Below are 18,769 nucleotides of genomic sequence, written 5' to 3'. Positions count from 1 at the left end.
ATAAATTAATAGGATGTCTTCCGACACCAACGCACACACTTCGCATTTAAGACATACCGTCAAGATTACCAACAATAGGTGAGTGTGACATTCATTAATGCATGTGCTGCTACCTAGAATTGCATTTTGGGGAGGGCCTGAGAACGGCACGGGATCTCCGCGCGCTGCTGTCTGTCGCACATGGCACGCGGCTCTGCAGAATACAGGTAAATCATTTAAGAAGGCGGCGGTGACAGTCATGACCACGCTACCGAGGAGGGAACTTGCAAGGATATTCATACAATTTTGGCGCATCCAACAGAAAAAAACACGCACATCTTCTGGGAAGAAACTTTTATGTTGGCTTTAGTGAAGAATGCATCTTTATTTCATTTCTTTGGCAGCAATCAGAACCAGAACTGGACCGTACCATCGACAAACTTTTCTACAACTGTTTGAGTGTCAATACGTGCGATTATGACCGTGGACATAAATCAAAAGCAGGCTGGGTTGATACAACGCTCAAACAGTGGAAGTCCAGCCGAGGTAAATGAATCTGCTGTAACGTTAGTTAATTGTTGATTAGAAAATAGCCTACATCAATATGTGCTGCTTCATCCCTGATGAAATGTCAAGATTATGTGATATGTTTTGGTTTATGTCAATATGAATTATAGCAGTGAATGAATGAAACAGGCTAGGTTAACCACGTTAAATTAGAATTTTGTGAATTTTTTGTATTTTTAAGGCTATTAATCATGAAATATATATATATATTAAATCAATAATGAATGTATAATAATAAACTGTGTATATTTGGGGTTGAAGACATTAATGTGTTAGAGGTTGGGTCTTTGCGGGCAAGGTGAGTAGTTAAATTTACTCTCAACTGGCCTACAAAGTCCCAGTTTCTGGCTCATGTAATCATCCTCACATTTCTGTCCTGAACAGGTATATTATAATACACACGTACATAATAATAAAAAAATATGTACTGTTGATGGGATACATTCAAATGGGAAAATTTTGCTTAGAAGTACTATTTAGAATATAATACTTTTGAGTATTACTGTACTAGAATTACAGTACATTAAATAGTTTGCTCAAGGTGTTCTGTCAAGGATTCCCTATTTAATATCCCACTTTTGGAAGTTCAAAACTTCTGAAAGTTTGTTTGGATCTATTTGCCAAAAGCTTCCTGTTGCTTTTGCTTAAATTGCATCGTGGCTCATTTTGGACTGAGCACATTGTTATTGTCTATTGTACTGTGATTTGTTTCACTAGCACGCTTATAGGACACTCAAGTTGGAATTAGAACCTAGTATGTAGACTTTAACTTCACAAACATTTCCGTGGCTCGTGACTGTAATATTGAAAGGGACTTCACGCTGCCTAATGGGCATGTTTGTAGTGCATGTATAAACACAGAAATACCAATCCGAATAGGAAAGAATCCCGCTCCAAAATGCACTGAACTCATTCACCTCTCTCCGCTACCCACTTAAATCCCAAAGCAAACCCCTTTTTTATAAGGGCAATTTATAAACCCCTGGCATGCACGCTTGAGGGGAGGAGGGAGGTTAAAATTCCCCTCTCTCTCTCTCTCTCTCTTCTTAATTTAAACTTTTCACTTGTTGGACGGCTGACAAACAGGGTCTTGCTCGCTTCCAGCCGGCAGAAGCGCAGGGACGCGATACAGCAGCCCCATGTCTGCGCTTCCTCAGGGGAGGGAAAGGGCTCTCACCAACACCCAGCCGCCGGATTGAAAGCCGGCTCCGTGCTGTTGAAATGTGAGTCTAGGAAGAGGACCCAAAAGGCAGCAAGAAAAATGAGGGACTTTTAGGGGCAGCTGTGTTTTATTAACCCAGTCATAATGCCCCTAAAAATCCTTATTGCTCTTGCAATTTTCAGCGTCCCTGCGTGGACAGACATGACCTAGCAGGGCTTAAACGCACATACGCGCTCTAACATAACAGGAGAATAGAGAAAAAGAAAGCCTTCTTGTGAAATACTTTTCAAATGCAGGCTCTTAATTTAGCAATTTAGGTATTTGCGACAGACTGTAAAGGATTGACAAAAGATGTGGTGTCACTTAATGCAAAACACTATATGTGGGTTATGTTAATACGCGGTTCAGTAAATACACCCTTTCATTAATGCAATGCAATGTCCGTTTTCTCTTTCAAACCATCAAGCTCTTTTCAAAGACGTGACTTCATTCTGCTCTGAATCGGACTGCTTTTTGTCAAGCCCGCTAGTCAATGTAAGCCTTGTAAACACGCTGGCTTGAGGTTATGACTTTTTAGAGTTTGTGTTGTGTTGTCAATATCAGTTTGAGCACATTCATTCTCCCAAAACTCTCTATTAAATTGTGTTACACTGTATGCTTTTTGAGCTTGAGCCTGAGCCCTGCTTCATTTTATCTTATTATAATGTCACATGGAAATCACACTGACAAACTCAATAAACGGTCTGTATGGTCTCATTTTAGTGAGGGGCAGGTAATAGCCTGCACAGCGGCTGAGAGAGAAAATGACTCAGCTCCGAGAGGATGCATGCACTCTTAAGAGTGTAAGCCTGTGGAATCTCGAGCTGCTCTTTGAGATCGCCTGCTGTCCCACACGTCTCATTTGCACGTCACTATTATCACAGCATTTCCCTTCGCTGAGAGCAGAAGATGATTTGGGTCAGGACGTCCCTGTGCAAAAATAAGCCAAAGAGAAAGGCATGGCCATTAAAGACCACAGCAATATTTAAGACACTTTACACACTGAAATATACATTATGTACAATATATTATCTACTCTACCGTATCAAAAGTTTGGGGTCAGTGTTTTTTTTTTTTTTTTAGAAACTAATCATTTAAACAGGCAACTTAAATTGATCAAGTCATTTATAATGCTACAAAATATTTCTATTTTAAATAAATGCTGTTCTTTTGAACGTTCTATTCATCAAAGAATACTGAAAAAATATATATATTAAGCAGCACAACCGTTTTCAACATTGATAATAATGATAATAAATGTTTTTTTAAGCAGCAAATCATCATATTATAATGATTTCTGAAGGATCATGTGACACTGAAGACTGGAGTAATGATACTGAAAATTCAGCTTTGATCACAGGAATAAATTACATTTTAAAATATATGTAGGAAGAAAATATTTATTTTAAATTGTAATAATATTTTACAATATTACTGTTTTTACTGTATTTTTGATCAAATAAATGCAGCCTTTGTAAGCAGAAGAAAAAAGTATAGAAAGAGTACGGCTTTTGCTCATTCAATTCTTTTCTTTGAAATAATTTATGATCTCAATTGGTTTAAAATGTTAAGCAAATGAATTGCATTATTCAATCAATACTAATACTTGCTGTCTGAGAAAAAAAACCCAAATGAAGATAATTCAAAGACATTGCATTATTGTAGAAGACAAATAAAGAATTGAATGACTACAAAAAAGTGGCTTTAAAAGTCAGTATAGTTTTTTTCCATATCATTATAGCACAATGTAAGAACTGATAAGAATGTAAATGTGTACTTTGAAATGCAAGTCGCTTTGGATAAAAGCGTCTGCCAAATGCATAAATGTAATATGTAAATGTAAATATAAGTACATAGCAATCCATTTGTTTAATTTGGTAGATTATGTACTGAATAAAGGCAGACTGATGTCTTTGTTGTGTCTTGTCTCGCATTACGAGCGCTGTGAGCAAAAGAAAAAGACAAACAACTAATATAAAAACAAGAACAGGTACAGAATTAGAGGGATTTAAAGATTATTGAATAACAGTTCAGATTTTCAACTGAGTTTTGATATTTTAGAGAGATATTGAGGGGTATTCCAGAATTTTGGTGCCATGACCCTGAAGTTCCTACTGCCTTTGGAGGACAATGGGAGTGTTATGGGCTGCAGAGTTCAGGAAAAATCAACTGCTTAAACAGTTTAATTACAGTACAGGGAGTTACAGTAATCTAGGTGTGAGGTTATAAAGGCATGGATTACAATTTCGGCATCTTTAAAGATAAGTGAAATACAAATAAAGGTTTGGAGGTGAAATATGGGAAGACTTGATGAAGTGCTTGAAATGGGCTTGAGTAATGAGTCAAACGTCACACCCAGGTTACATACAGCATGTGAAGGCCTCACTTGATCAGAGGTCAGAGAAGAAAAAGATTTTGGGCCAACTAGCAGGGTTTTGGTTCTGTCATTGTTTAATTTGAGAGAAATGGAGGTCATCCACTCACTCATTTAGGTCATGGATACTTCTTATGAAAGCTGATGTTGATTTCAGACATCTCCTTTGAGTATCACACATTGTGATCTACTTTTGTGACTGTAGTATGTAATACTGATTAAGCTCACAGGAAAGCGATGACATGCATGTGATTTTATGATGCAGAGTTCACACATGTATGAATCACACTCACTTTTTACAAAAAGTGAAAACTGCAGCTGTGTGTTGTTGAGGAGTGAAGAGGCAGTGGTCTGACTGGGTGGGGAAGAGAAATGAAAGGTGACACAGATGTGGTGACTCAGCACAGACACACCTCCTGAGCCACACTGACTCACAATCGCACTGAGGAATTTGTTTATCTGGAAACCATTTCGATATGAATGCTTCACAGTTCGTTCACGTTCTGCTTTGTTGCATTTGTTTAATTTAGTTAATTGTTACTGCTAAGTTCGCGTGATAATTTTGTGTGGTGATGATACACATACCATTTTCAGAAATAAATTCCAGCGCGACGCTTCATAGTCAGCATAGTCCAAAAACATTGATTCATTTAGGAAAGAAAAAAGTTGCGGAAACTGACCGTTGATGCTCAATGCTCATACTAATTGCTCACATATGCCTCTGGACACATCTGCAAATTGAAATGTAACATCTGCAAAATAATCCTTGAAACATTTCTCATTTAAGGCCATTCCTGTTTCGAATAGGCTATGTGATTGTATTTTGTAATTTATACTGCTCACTGACATGCTTTTAAAGCTACTGTTATCCAATTTTTTATTAGGTTTTTTGCATTCAAACACCTTAAAATGCTCGTGTACACTCAAAAAATGAATTTTTGCCTCTTGTTAAATTTAATTAATTAAAATAAGCAAAAGTAAAACAATTGTTTAATATTTTGTCACAACTTAATTTAATTGTGTCCAATCAACCTAATATATTTAAAACTGAAGTTTACTTAATTTGTGTTAAAACTACATGAATCATTTTTGTTGACAACTAACTGGGCAGTGGATCTGTAGTTCCCAGCATGCTTTGCAAGGGACTGCATTAGGAGGGTAAATTTATGTGTTTTTCTGTAAATGGAAAGATGTTGTTAATGTTAGTGTTTAATATTCAGTTATGTTAGAAACTTAGAGGACTTTCTGTAATGTTTTTGAATTTTGTAGTTACCATTATGGTTACCATTATGCAGAAGAGTGGCGACTGTGTTTAGTTTAGGGCTGTGGGCACTCAGTATACTTGCATTAAACCTCATTCGCAGTCCTGTAATATTCAATATTACTCTGTAAAAAGTGGTTTTAATTAAATTGAGCACTAGTAGCTTCTATCATTGGAAATAACTGTAGAGTCAAATTAGTTAAAATTATAATGTTGCCGATTTTAAGCAGGGCAAAAATTAAATGTAGTCAACCTGACCAAACTTTATCTAGCAGGAATGACTAAATTAATTTAAGTTCATACAACAAGATTACATCCAATCATTTCAAACTAATTAGATTTTGTTGGAAAAATGTAATTCATTTTCGTGGAAAAGTTTTCCTTAATTTAATCAAGTTTGTTCAACAGCTTATTTTTTTGAGTGTAGGTCGGGAAAATCAAAATTTACTCGGGCATGACCCTGGACCCCCCCCTCCCCCCCTCCCTCCTCCTCCTCCTCCCTCCTCCCTCCTCCTAGCAAGATCACTTTTTATACATACATATATATATATATATATATATATATATACATATATATATATATACTTTGGTCATCATGTCTTATCTTGCCTATATAGAGCACCAAATGAGCTAGGACTGCAAAAAGTGCTTGACGATCCTGACTGAAACTGAAGCCAGTATTTTAACAGAACACAGCAATTCCGCCTCTCAGTTGTTTAAAGTGGTGTTGTTTCTGGTGCCTGCTACACACACAGCGTTGTTTTCTTCTCCGCAGCAGGAAGAGGCCTCAGGCCTGTAGGAACCGTCCAGCTCCAACTGATCCAAAGCTCTAACCACAATCAAAGTACTTCTTTTAAGTTTTCATTTACATACTGTAGTAGTTTTACCCAGGTGTAATTGTCAAATTGTTGGCTATATATATTTATATAGTGTGTGCGGGTGTATATACATAGCATTGTTAATGCAAAGCAAACGTAACCAAGATACACAGACTCTAAAGCCTCTGCTGGATGGAATAAGGAGAGGGAATGCCAGAATAAATCATACACCTCGTGATTAAAATGATTCGCAAACATGCCCTGTGGTCTGTTAGAGCTCTGCCAAAACTTTGTGAACAGTGAAAGATCTGCCAGGAGAAACGAAAGATCCTATCAAATGTAAGAAACAAGATGAGCAGAGGTGAAGAAATCCGCGTTTGTTTAAGTGAAAAAAGAGAGACGGCAGTGGCGAGATACGAGTAAGAAACAGAGAAAGCAGAAGTATGGATATCACAGAAAAAGAAGTGATGTGCAAAAAACAGATATATATGATGCACGAACAACTGAAGTCCTATTGTGAACACGAAACAAATTACACATTCAGCCGTATCCAGCCAGCGGTCTTCAGCCTTGTGGTGTGCTCTATACCACCAAATTTATTTTTAGTTTAAGGCAAACAATTTTCTCTGTATTCCCTCCTAGCATGTCTGTCAAGGCATGAAAAATAAGCTTTTTAAAGAAGCAGACAAAACATCTTTTATTCGAATGACATGCTTACACAGTCTGTCATCTGGCATGAATATTCCCTATGATATCTATAATTCCACATGCAAATTATTTACCATTTGCCAAGCAGAGAAAGTTTCTAAAGAGCGTCTGGTCAATCAAACATATAGATGACAGGGTGTCTTTCATAAAAGCGTCAAAATGAAATCAAATCAGTTTAGGAAGACGGAAAGTGATGTGACAGAGTGCGGTTGAATTTGTGCACAAATTGGACCTCTTGTTTATAAAATGGAAAATTATGAATTTACACAAGGCACAAATTTGTTTGAAAACAGTATTTATCAAACTTTTTGTCCACCCTATAATTCCATGACATGCTTTTCTCTGGGTACAAACCTTTTAGCAGTGGGTTAAAAGGATCAAAAATGGACAAAACAACTTCCTGAACTGGACTTTTTCGAATCCCTGATGTGGTAAAGACTTGGGCCTGTAACAATCTGAATGATATGCAATATGAGCAGTCATAAACACACTGGAGAGTAAGAAGAACCAACTGTGTGGTAAAGTCAGTCTATTGCCAATCCATCTGGGCAGCCAAAAGCATTTTCATATCCCAGACAAGGAATAAAAATTCCTTTTGTAAGAGAGATCCAATAACTTTCTTTTCTTAAAAGATGTATGTTTCAGACATAAGTAAAGTAACCAATAAGTTAAATTACATTACATGGAATTATTGACATTTTCATAAATGTGTATTAATAATTTCTTCTTTATTTTTCGATTGTCTATTTATGGTCTGACATTCTCTATAGCTATACGTAATTTTGCAACAGCATGTTAACTAACTCTCATTAGAGTATTATTAGACTGTGTTTAATATCTGCTAACACTTTATTTTGATAGTCTCCCAACAGACTTTTTACTAATTATAAGTAACTTTGCAACTACATGTCAACTTATTAAACTAACCCGAATCCTTACACCTAATCGTAAAGTCTCCAGTAGTTGACGTGTTTGCAAAGCTAGTTGGTAGAATGTCTAAAGTGGACCACCAAAATAAAGTGTAACCTTATATTGGTTAAATTGATGAATTCAGGTGAAAAGTTGGCTTGAAAACATCTGCTTTTACAAACATTTACAATTGGACAGCCGATGTACAGAGAAGAGAAGATACATGCAAGCAAATCCAGAAAGTCTCCGTTATCTCAACCATTCTCAACTATCCATTATGCCTTAAGTTTCTTGTGAAACTGTGATAAAAAAAATCTATGAAAGTGCCTGTAAGTCAAGTATCTTGGTCATCTTTTGACCACAATATTGTCATATGTCAAGATAAAGCAGTTTTTAATGGCACTGCTAAATGCCCTAAATGTAAGTTGTAATTACATAAAAAATAATTAATCATTATCATCCCTATCATGGGAATTTCACAATTTCAGCTGTTTTTCTGATGTCACCCCACAATAGATTGTAAATGGCACCACAGCACACATACATTTTTCTTGCTGATATCTCTTGTATTTGCTGAGACAGTCGCATGCATAAATATTTATTTCAGAATCAGCGAATCTTAACAGACAGGTGTGTTACATTTATTTAATCTGAGGCAGATGTTTTATTGTCAAATACAGTATGATGCTGAGAAGTGTCTGTTTTGGTTTGGATTTGATTTTATTGTTTATTTTGGATTTTATGTTATTGTTAGTTTTCTAAGTTTATCGATAACTATTTTGAACTTAAAACCTGTAAACTTAAAACCTTAAAAATCTGTTAAAACTACTTCAAACTTTCTTTCTCAAGCCAACTTATTCGCAACTTGTTTACGAACTTTACTCATCTAGGTTTTTTTTTTATAAAAAAGTTATACATTTTTTTTAGTTTAAAAGTCATGACCCCTCAGTTTCTTAAAGTTAACAAATACGTTTCTTTCATTGCAATGAACGATGCTTGTCCTAAATGCCAAACAACGTGCCTTTTCACTGCTTGAATCAGTGCCGAAATGTTTAAGAGATTTAAAAAATACAAGGACCATGTTCATCATGTCTACAATGCTTAAACTAAGTATAAATGGAGTTTTCTTGCCCAAACCATGCTCTTCCACATTTGGCAGAGAATTACTGTTTCATGTAGTTCACCCAGCGCTCTAGTGTACACAACTGACCGCTCCAAAATAACAGGGGGCCGTTTACCCTTCCTCAACATCATGTTTAATGAGTCTAGCCTAGTGGTAAACAGGATTTTTCCCAAAAAAAAAACAGAAAAACACACACACACACACTTCTCCAGTGTGTACAGCTAGAGCTCTTACTTCTGCTAGAAATAATGTCCATTTGTTTTGAATGCATTTGTGAACTACAGGCCACAGATTAATGGACTGTTGACATATGGTGACACTTGTCATGACCTAGACTGTTTTAAAAGCCTTTTTGGTTCACAAAAAGCATTCATTTCGCAATCACTGTGTATATTAGCATGTCACAAATGTGTTTTATTTACACATATGTAGTAAATATCATAATATCAATATTAAGATAATAGTTTTATAAATGAAGACCTCACATTCTCTTGACAAACAAAATAATGACAATGCTACACTTAATCAATAATAAACAATTGTTGTTTAATGTTGAATAAATAAATGAATATTGTTTTAACAAATTAGTATTAATGGAGCAACATATTTGCTGGGTTCTTGCGCCACCGGAGCTAAAGTGTTGATTAATTTTTGGCAAATGTGGTCGCAAACTGTAACCAATTACCAAACTGAAAGGCAACCTTAAATAACCCTAGTAAGAAACAAAACACACTTTTGCTTGTGCAGGCTGGATGAGGGAATCAACCACTGGCTTGACCCACTTGTGCTGAATGCTCTTTGAATGAGTACATCAGGGGAGTTGACATCTTTGTTGCAGGGAGATAAAGAGGAGCACCAGTGCCCAAATTTAGCCCATTGTGGGCCAGGCCAGCTAGACTGGTAGAAATTGATGATGCTAAATGGACTAAATGAGAGCTCCAGGCCACACAGCACATCTACTGCTGCACAGGTGCAGAGGAAGGACAACAGCAGTTATCAGCCTTTGATAATGTTAGTTAATAAAATTACAACTGTTCTGGTTAGTTCACAGTGCATTAACTATTAACATCAAAAGGTGTATCTGTTAACATAAGTGTATTAGTTAATGTAAAAATTAACATTAAGAAGATGCTGTAGATTAGAAGTATTGTTCTTTGTTAAATAATGTTAACAAATGAAACCTTATTGTAGTAACCAATTTTTTTGTTATTAAAAGAAGTCACTTCTCACCAAGGATGCATTTATTTAGTCAAAAATACAGTAAAAACAGCAATATTATTCAAATTAAGTTTAAAATAACTGTTTAAATGCATTTTAAAACAAAGCTGAATTTTTGATCCTTCAGAAATCATTTTAATATGATGATTTGATGCTCAAGAATCATTTATTATTTTTTATCAATGTTCAAACCAGTTGTGCTGCTTAGGCTAATATTTTTGTGAAAAAATGTGTGTTTGTTTTTTTAATCAGGATTCTTTGTTGAATAGTTCAATAGAAGAACATTTATTTGAAATATAAATATTTACACATTTTTAATGTAGTAATGAATGTTCTTAATTTAAGTTATTTAAATGTCCAAACACAAATATATATATATATATATATTTGAATTTTATTGAAAGGATAGCCCCTTGAGATGTAACATCTCATTTTCGAGGGAATCCCATATATATATATTATATTATAATTAGGGCTGTCAAACGATTAATCGCGATTAATCGCATCCAAAATAAAAGTTTGTTTTTACATAATACATGTGTGTACGGTGTATAATTATTTTCTATATATAAATACACACACATGCATGTATATATTTAAGAAATATTTGCATGTATATACTGTGTATATATATTTATATTATATATAATTTATATATAAATATTTTATATATAAATAACACATTTTTCTTAAATATATATGCATGTGTGTGTATTTATATATAGAAAATAATTATACACCGTACACACATGTATTATGTAAACACAAACTTTTATTTTGGATGCGATTAATCACGATTAATCGTTTGACAGCCCTAATTATAATATATATATATTATATATATATATATATTACACTGGGAGCTCACATGTAGCTTTAAAGGGTTAGTTCACCCAAAAATTAAGGTTATGTCATTATTTACTCACCTTCATGTCATTCCAAACCTTTCCTTTTCTGTGGACCATTTAAAAAAAGCAACGTTTCAAATGTCCTGTTACAAATAATGAAAATCAGTGGGGTCCAAAATAACACTGGACCCATTGACTTTTAATAAAAGAATAAACATTTTCAAAAAATATCTTCTTTTGTGTATCACAGAAGAAAGTAAGTAATTCATATTTGGAATGACATGGACGTGTGTGTAAATGATGACAGAATGTTCTTTTTTTTATTTTTTTCCTCTGCCTTTAATTGAGACAGAGGAAGTTTTTGATGAAGAGGGTCGGCTTAATATAGCCAGGTATTCTCAGCATCTCTCACCCCTCTCCGACAGCCCAGCGATTTGACCCACAGGATTAACAAGTCAGTGTTTATGACAGAGGCCACGGAGAAAACCCACACACACACATTATCCTGAGCCTGTTGCTTGTGAAATTCAACCCATGACTCTCTAATGGAAGTTAACATCAGCATTCGAAGTCGAAATGTGCTGTCAGATGCCAAAATTGTGATGACCTTAATTAGCAGTTAGTTAATTTGCAATTTAAGACCGGGTATGTTTTGTAATAGATGCGAAATTAACCCTAATTAATACATCAGCTGTTATGCAGTTAGTTTACTTCTATTTCGAGTTCCTTAGCAGAGTGATTTTCTAAATATGTGATGGACGCACTGCTAAGGTGTGAGTTTCCTGACACTAATATAAGACACAGATGAGCAGCCACTTCTGCCAGGGCAAAACAACACACAGAAATGCACAAATGGCTCGATAGAGGGTCGGGTAGGTTCTTCTGCCATGCCCTACACCCGCAACCACGTCGTTTTCTGACAATCCATCACCACTGTGTGAGCCAAGGGCTAAATGAAAACCAAAAATGCCATACCTGCAGAAAGCTGAGCCAGCTAACATATGGGTGTCAGTTTGCTCATGTCGTGTAGGAGCATTTTACGAGGTGATGTTAATGGGATACAGAAACGAGGTCCTTCTGCACACTTCATCTCTAGTGTATGTCATCCCTCAGGCCTCCTGAACCTGCGCTGAGGTCAGAAACAGGAGAACTAGATAGATAATCCAGACCAGATACAAGTTGTTCACACAAACTGAGAAACAGAATGCACTTTAAAGGTCACACATCCTGTGGATTCATGTACTGGATGATATAAAAGCACATACCAGATGTTAATTTCTACTCAGAAATGTTCTCATGTCTTCTATTGCTCTGTTAAAGGAAATAATAGAAGTATTTCTGGTATTTATTTTTTACTCCAGCCCTTATGCCTACACGGGGACAACTAGTCACATGCTTGCTTATTTCCACCCGAAGCAACAAGTCAGGATATCAACTTCCTATTTAACTCACAATGGATTGGAATCAATCTCATGAATTTCAATAAAAGCCCATCTTTGAAGCTGCATAGTTATTCTGTCTTCTTTTTTACAAATAGAATTGGCTCAATGATTGTCGTCATCCTGTTTTTAATTTAATCAAGATGACGGTTTGTTTTATCCTATCCCGATAAAATATTTAAGTAATGCAATTTGAATCCACAGAAACATTTGAATAAGAAATTGCCTAGAAATGCATGCATGCATTAGTCTATGCAGGAGTCAATGACCCTAAGAATGAGACTGGGAGAATCTCTTCCTAAAGAATAAAGGAAACTATACCATTAAAACTTCAGGGTAAGTAAGTAAGTATGGTCAGTTTTTTTTTTTAAGAAGTTAATATTTTATTCAACAAAGATGCATTAAATTGATCAAAAGTGACAGTAATAATAATGTTACAAAAGATTTATCTATCAAATAAAATTTGTTCTTTTAAACTTTTTATTCATCAAAGAATCCTGACAAATCAAATATATATATTTAAAAAAATATTATGCAACACAACTGTTTTCAACACTGATAATAATAATAAATGTTTCTTGCATCAAATCATCATATTAGACTGATTTCTGAAGGATCATGTGACACTGAAGACTGGAGTAATGATGCTGAAAATTCAGCTTTGACATCACAGGAATAAATTACATTTTAACATGTATTCAAATAGAAAACATTTTAAATTGAAAATACTTCATTCTATTGTTTTTACAGAAATTTTTTTTTATCAAATAATGCAGCCTTGATGAAACTATGATATATATATATATATATATATATATATATATATATATATATATATATATATTAGGGCTGTCAAACAACCCTCTGGGGATCAATTAATCGCGATTAATCGCATCCAAAATAAAAGTTTGTGTTTACATAATATATGTGTGTGTATGGAGTATAATTATTTTCTATATATAAATACACACACATGCATACAGTGCAATGCATAAGTGAATACACCCATGCTAAAGTTGACTAAAAAGAGGAATAAAAAATCATATTTTGGAAATTGAACTTAATGCCTTAATTTAAAAAATTAGGAAAAATCCTACCTTTAAGGACACCAATTTTCTTTGTGAATGAATAATGTATCGTAAATAAATAAATGTTCTTCCTTAAAATACATGGTGCATAAGTGAGTACACCCCTATGTTAAATTCCCATAGAGGCAGGCAGATTTGTATTTTTAAGTTTTTTTTTTTTTATTCATTTTTAGGATACTATGCATCCTGATAAAGTTCCCCTGGCCTTTGGAATTAAAATAGCCCCACATCATCACATAGCCTTCACCATACCTAGAGATTGGCATGGTTTTATTTCAGTTAGCCTAATAGCTAGTTTGATTTGCATTGAGAGATGATCTTATGGAAAGTACTCCATGCCAATCTCTAGGTATGGTGAAGGCTATGTGATGATGTGGGGCTATTTTAATTCCAAAGGCCAAGGGAACTTTATCAGGATGCATAGTATCCTGGATCCATGAAGTAACTGGCCTTTAAAAATTAAAATCTGCCTGCCTCTATGGGAATTTAACATAGGGGTGTCCAAACTTATGCACCCTGTATTTTAAGGAAGAACATTTATTTATTTACGATACATTATTCATTCACAAATAAAATTGGTGTCCTAAAAGGTTGGATTTTTCCTAATTTTTAAAATTAAGGCATTAAGTTCAATTTCCAAAATATGATTTTTTATTCCTCTTTTTAGTCAACTTTAGCATGGGTGTATTCACTTATGCATTGCACTGTATATATTTAAGAAAAATGTGTTATTTATATATAAAATATTTATATATAATATAAATTATATATATATATACACAGTATATACATGCAAATATTTCTTAAATATATACATGCATGTGTGTGTATTTATATATAGAAAATAATTATACACCGCACACACACATATATTATGTAAAAACAAACTTTTATTTTGGATGCCCAGCCCTAATATATATATATATATATCCTTATCATAAAGTTGTTTATTAAGGTCAAAGTTGACCCCAAACTTTTGAATGTTATAGTGTACGTTGTCATACAGAGCCTTTAGTATGGTGTAAAAATCACTGCACCAAAGCTAAAAATAAAAAAATCAAATAAAAAATTCAAACAATATCTAGTAATTATTTAATTTGTATTGAGTTGCATATTTTTTACACATAAAAAAAAGTATACACTCGCCTGAGGTGATTAAATGATAGAGTTATGGAAGTCTTGTTATGTAAGTGCTACAAATAATCACAAATTATGTTTGCAATATTCAGGTTTTCGCTATCTGAAATGGACGGAATTGTAGCGAATAACTATAACCATGTGCTTGTGTGAAGCTGAAGAGTTTGGTGAGCAGTGGGCTGAGAGCTGGAGTGGGTTTGTCAGTCAGTAAGCTGCAGGGACACGAGCGGGTCGACACACCCTGGATCAGCGGCCCAGCATTACTCACGGGAACGCTGAGAGGCTCTGCTGCTCTCCAATCAGAGAGGAGAACTGGGCATGGCCTGACACAACAGCTGACAAACACACAATAGCACACAGATGCAGAGAGAGACGTATTGCTGTAACACAAACACAGACGCATGTGCACACCAGCCATATAACATCATCAATACCAGCACATGCTGTAAAAATGCCAAATACTCTGTTTCACAGGTGTAGCACTCAAAATAGATGTTATTAAATGATCAGAATGGGGGAGAAAACAAGCGGATGTGTTCAGACATCCAGCACTGAAAACAAATCTTCTCAATACATAATCATCAATGAATCTTCACATTTAAAATCTATATTAGACGTTTTTATTCAGACTGTTTCCTGTCTTTTGTGCAGCACTCATCTGCGTCAGGCCCGAGAGGAGCATTTCTACAGGCCACCGTGCATTAACGAAGCCGTCCTGGCCCTGCTTAAAAGAGAGACCATTAATACTCTGTTAAGATTACATTCCAGGGATGATTTAAGGATGACCGGGAGATTGTGCAGTGTTACTCCGCTCTGGAGGTTTTCGTGGATGGAGGAGTCGTATAGGGAGAGGGCCAGGTCTCTCCAAAAACATTTCAAACAGAGAGGCGTCTGGATGAGGAGAACAAAGGCCACGGGGAGTAAAATGAGGCCAGAGAAACGACAGAAAACCCACTTGTCTCCAAGGTGAATATGAAACATGGATCCAAAACGTGGTTGAAAAGTCGGTGACTAATGGTGAAAATTCGAATGACAAATTATATTATCAGCATAACAATTTGAGTAAAACATTGAAAATAACACAATTTGCTTTGTCCTCTTTTGCTTTAAAGTCACAGCAAATCTTTTCTTCCGTATTGTGACTTTTTTTTTTATGGCTAGGACTTGGTTCAGTCAATCAGTTGTTGTTTGGATGGAGGCAGATCTGCTGAATGTGAGCTTGCAGTAAGATAGAGGCATATGTTACCACATGATTAAACATTTGCAAAATAAAAAAGATGCAAATATGCTTCTACTAATCATTCACAGTAAGATCAATAACATGCATTTAGAAAATAGATGGGGTGAATTTCCATCTCATGCCAACTTTAATGACACAAGTTTTAAACTCCACAAGTTCTCCAACAGAGTATCTTGAGCTTAAATGGAAGAACATCTGACTGTCTGTACAAAGAGTCAAGTGAATAATGTAACTAATTTGCTTCAGTAGTGATCTAGCAATCTTAATACTGAATTAAATATTGCATAATCAAATAAGTCCCATTTACTTACATCATGTATGTAAATTCTATGATGATGATGATTTTTTTTTTAAATATGAAAACTGTTTATTTCCAGGTTTAAATTAAATTTTAAATCTCTGATTTTCAATGTGGTCTTAAGACTTTGGAACAGTGTTGTTTTAGTATTATTTATATTCTATAGTATTAATATTTTGAATTGGCTTTTAGTTTTGGTAATTTGGTTTTGTGCTTGTCATTTTAGTTAACATTTTTTTTAAATGTTTCTTTTTTAGCTCCCAAGGCATCAATTCATATATATATATATATATATATATATATATATTACACATTCTTTCCATTAAATGTATTAATCAACGAAAACAGCACTGCTTTTTGGACTCTTTTGTACAATTAAAGGTCGAGCTGATGCTATCCTGTTGGTGAGATATGAACTGTAAGCATGAGGGGGAACGCAAATATATACACACTGTCACACTCAATTTCACCCTTTTAGAGGGGATTACGATGTATAAGTTACTCTAATTATTTACATCCTCATCTCGTATATATTACAGTGATGGAGAACAGGCTGATTTAACGAGACGATGCTTTGGGAGGCCAGGCCTGAGGCACGGAGCTCCGGTGTAAATCAACAGGACTATCAGTAACAAAAGACAAAAACTAATCATGCCTCCATATAGCTGGAGATAAATCACAACGCTGACATACCAAGTTAACTAACAGGAAATGTTCTTCTGAAGCCAAGCGAGGCTGTTGAGTTTCAAAAGGTTCATACCCACACCTAACGTTAGGCCTATGTGATATTACATATTATTGATATTGCTTTTTATACAATGGTTAAAACAAACAAAAACTGAGTTAATATTAAGTAACTTACATTTTAGACACATTATTGCCAGTCGCTCTGCCAAGTGCCAACGAACATATAACCAAAAGAAGTCAAAGCACTGAAAGCAGAATCAATTTGAGCGACGTGTCTCATCAACACAATGAATCTGAGTGTTTGAACGAATCGGTTCAATGAATGATTCAATGACTCAAGTAACTTGTCGCCATCAACTGGAGTACACGGACAAGCGCAGAGATGCAAACCTAAAACAGTGAACAATCCCTGGGCTATTGGAAATATTTATCGTATATTTCTCTTATTTACAAGTTGAACATAAGTAAAATACAAATAATAGAAACATTCATAATAACAAATGGTGGAGGCAAGTGCAAGCTTGGCCAATCTGATTCGATTGTTTCTGTAAAGCTTAAGTTTCTTGATATCAACTGCTTGTTTGAATTACTGCTGTGCTGATATTTATAACGACAGCACTCGTGTTTGTGTGATTTTGCTTAATAAAATAATGCATTTGTAGCTATACTAGGCTACATCAAACATGTATGTTGTTCAAATGCTGTAAATGTCATTAAAATAGTATCACAAGCAATAGAGTAAATTTATTCATTGGTGGTTGCACACAGACAAACTCATGGGGGAAATCCATAGCCTAGACAGTAAGAGACAATGGCCTTAAATCATGATGATGAAACACTCAGGCAATGCAAAGCTCAGAGCCAATGTTAACATTGGACTTATGTAGTTAAGCCACAATGTCTGCAGGTTTCACTGTCAGACAAATACTCATATTACTGACCCAAAGTCCCATCCATACCTAGCGAGCTTAACGAGACCTTCTCCCACTCATAGTAACACACGCACAAACTCCAGAACAATATTTTAAGATGGCTATCATGCAGTAGACGTTTTTACCAGTGTCTCAAAATAGCATCATTAGCGCACAGCGGTTATGTAGTTTTGAAATCCATGATAAATGTCTTGGATGTCTCTAGTATGATGAAGGTGGAGGCTTCGCACCTTCCCGACAAACAACTCTCCAACCTGTATATGGCACAGGAGACGTAGAGGAAGAGATGTTTACTCAATGATGTCCTGGAAAACATCTGTTCTCTGCTGACCAGAAGATACAAGAGCTCTTGAACCCAGACACAGGAGGATGCATGGGCGGGGTGTACAACAAAGATGACAAGGTCTTCAAGTCTGACTCATTTCCTCAAATTCCTGAGGAATACCAATAACGCCGCTGAAATATCCCAGATGAGCTGTCATAGAATAAAAGGAGCCATGTGATATAATGAGTACAGTGGTACAGGTTCAAGTCCGGCCTGTAGCATGTATCAATTGCATATCAACTCGCTCTCCAATATATTTCATGTTTACACTGTAAAAAATTCAACTAATTCAACTTAAAAACTTAAGTTTAGTTGCTGCCATATTCAAATATAATCAAATTGGTTGTACAAGTCATTTCAACTATTTAAAAAAAAAAATCTTGCCTAGTTGAATCTTGTAACTTAAAGGTAGGCTATAGGCAATTTGTTTTATAAAGCCTTTTTTGTTATATGCCTACTGGTTGAAACTCTCTTCACATTCTGATAGCAATTTCAATATTAAAACATGTATATAATTTTTGTCCAATCATTGCATTCGGTGCAGAGTTTTGGACAGACAGTCAGCGAGGACTACAAACAAAAAGCAGCCGCCTTTTAAAGTTCCTCCTGAACCAAAC

General features: G+C 35.1%; 1 long non-coding RNA gene across 1 annotated transcript; it reads left to right on the top strand.

The window, feature by feature from the left end:
* Window positions 1-277: 277 nt before the first annotated feature.
* LOC307165487 lies at window positions 278-17,627 on the top strand. Its single transcript, XR_013822489.1, has 3 exons — window positions 278-525; window positions 15,322-15,636; window positions 16,748-17,627. It is a non-coding gene; the product is annotated as an uncharacterized lncRNA (long non-coding RNA).
* The last annotated feature ends 1,142 nt before the right edge of the window (window positions 17,628-18,769 follow it).

Source organism: Squalius cephalus (genome assembly GCF_949319135.1).
Source record: "Squalius cephalus genome assembly, chromosome: 1".
NCBI lineage: Eukaryota > Metazoa > Chordata > Actinopteri > Cypriniformes > Leuciscidae > Squalius > Squalius cephalus.
The sequence above is the reverse complement of the archived record's forward strand: the minus strand, read 5'-3'. Positions and strand labels throughout refer to the sequence as shown.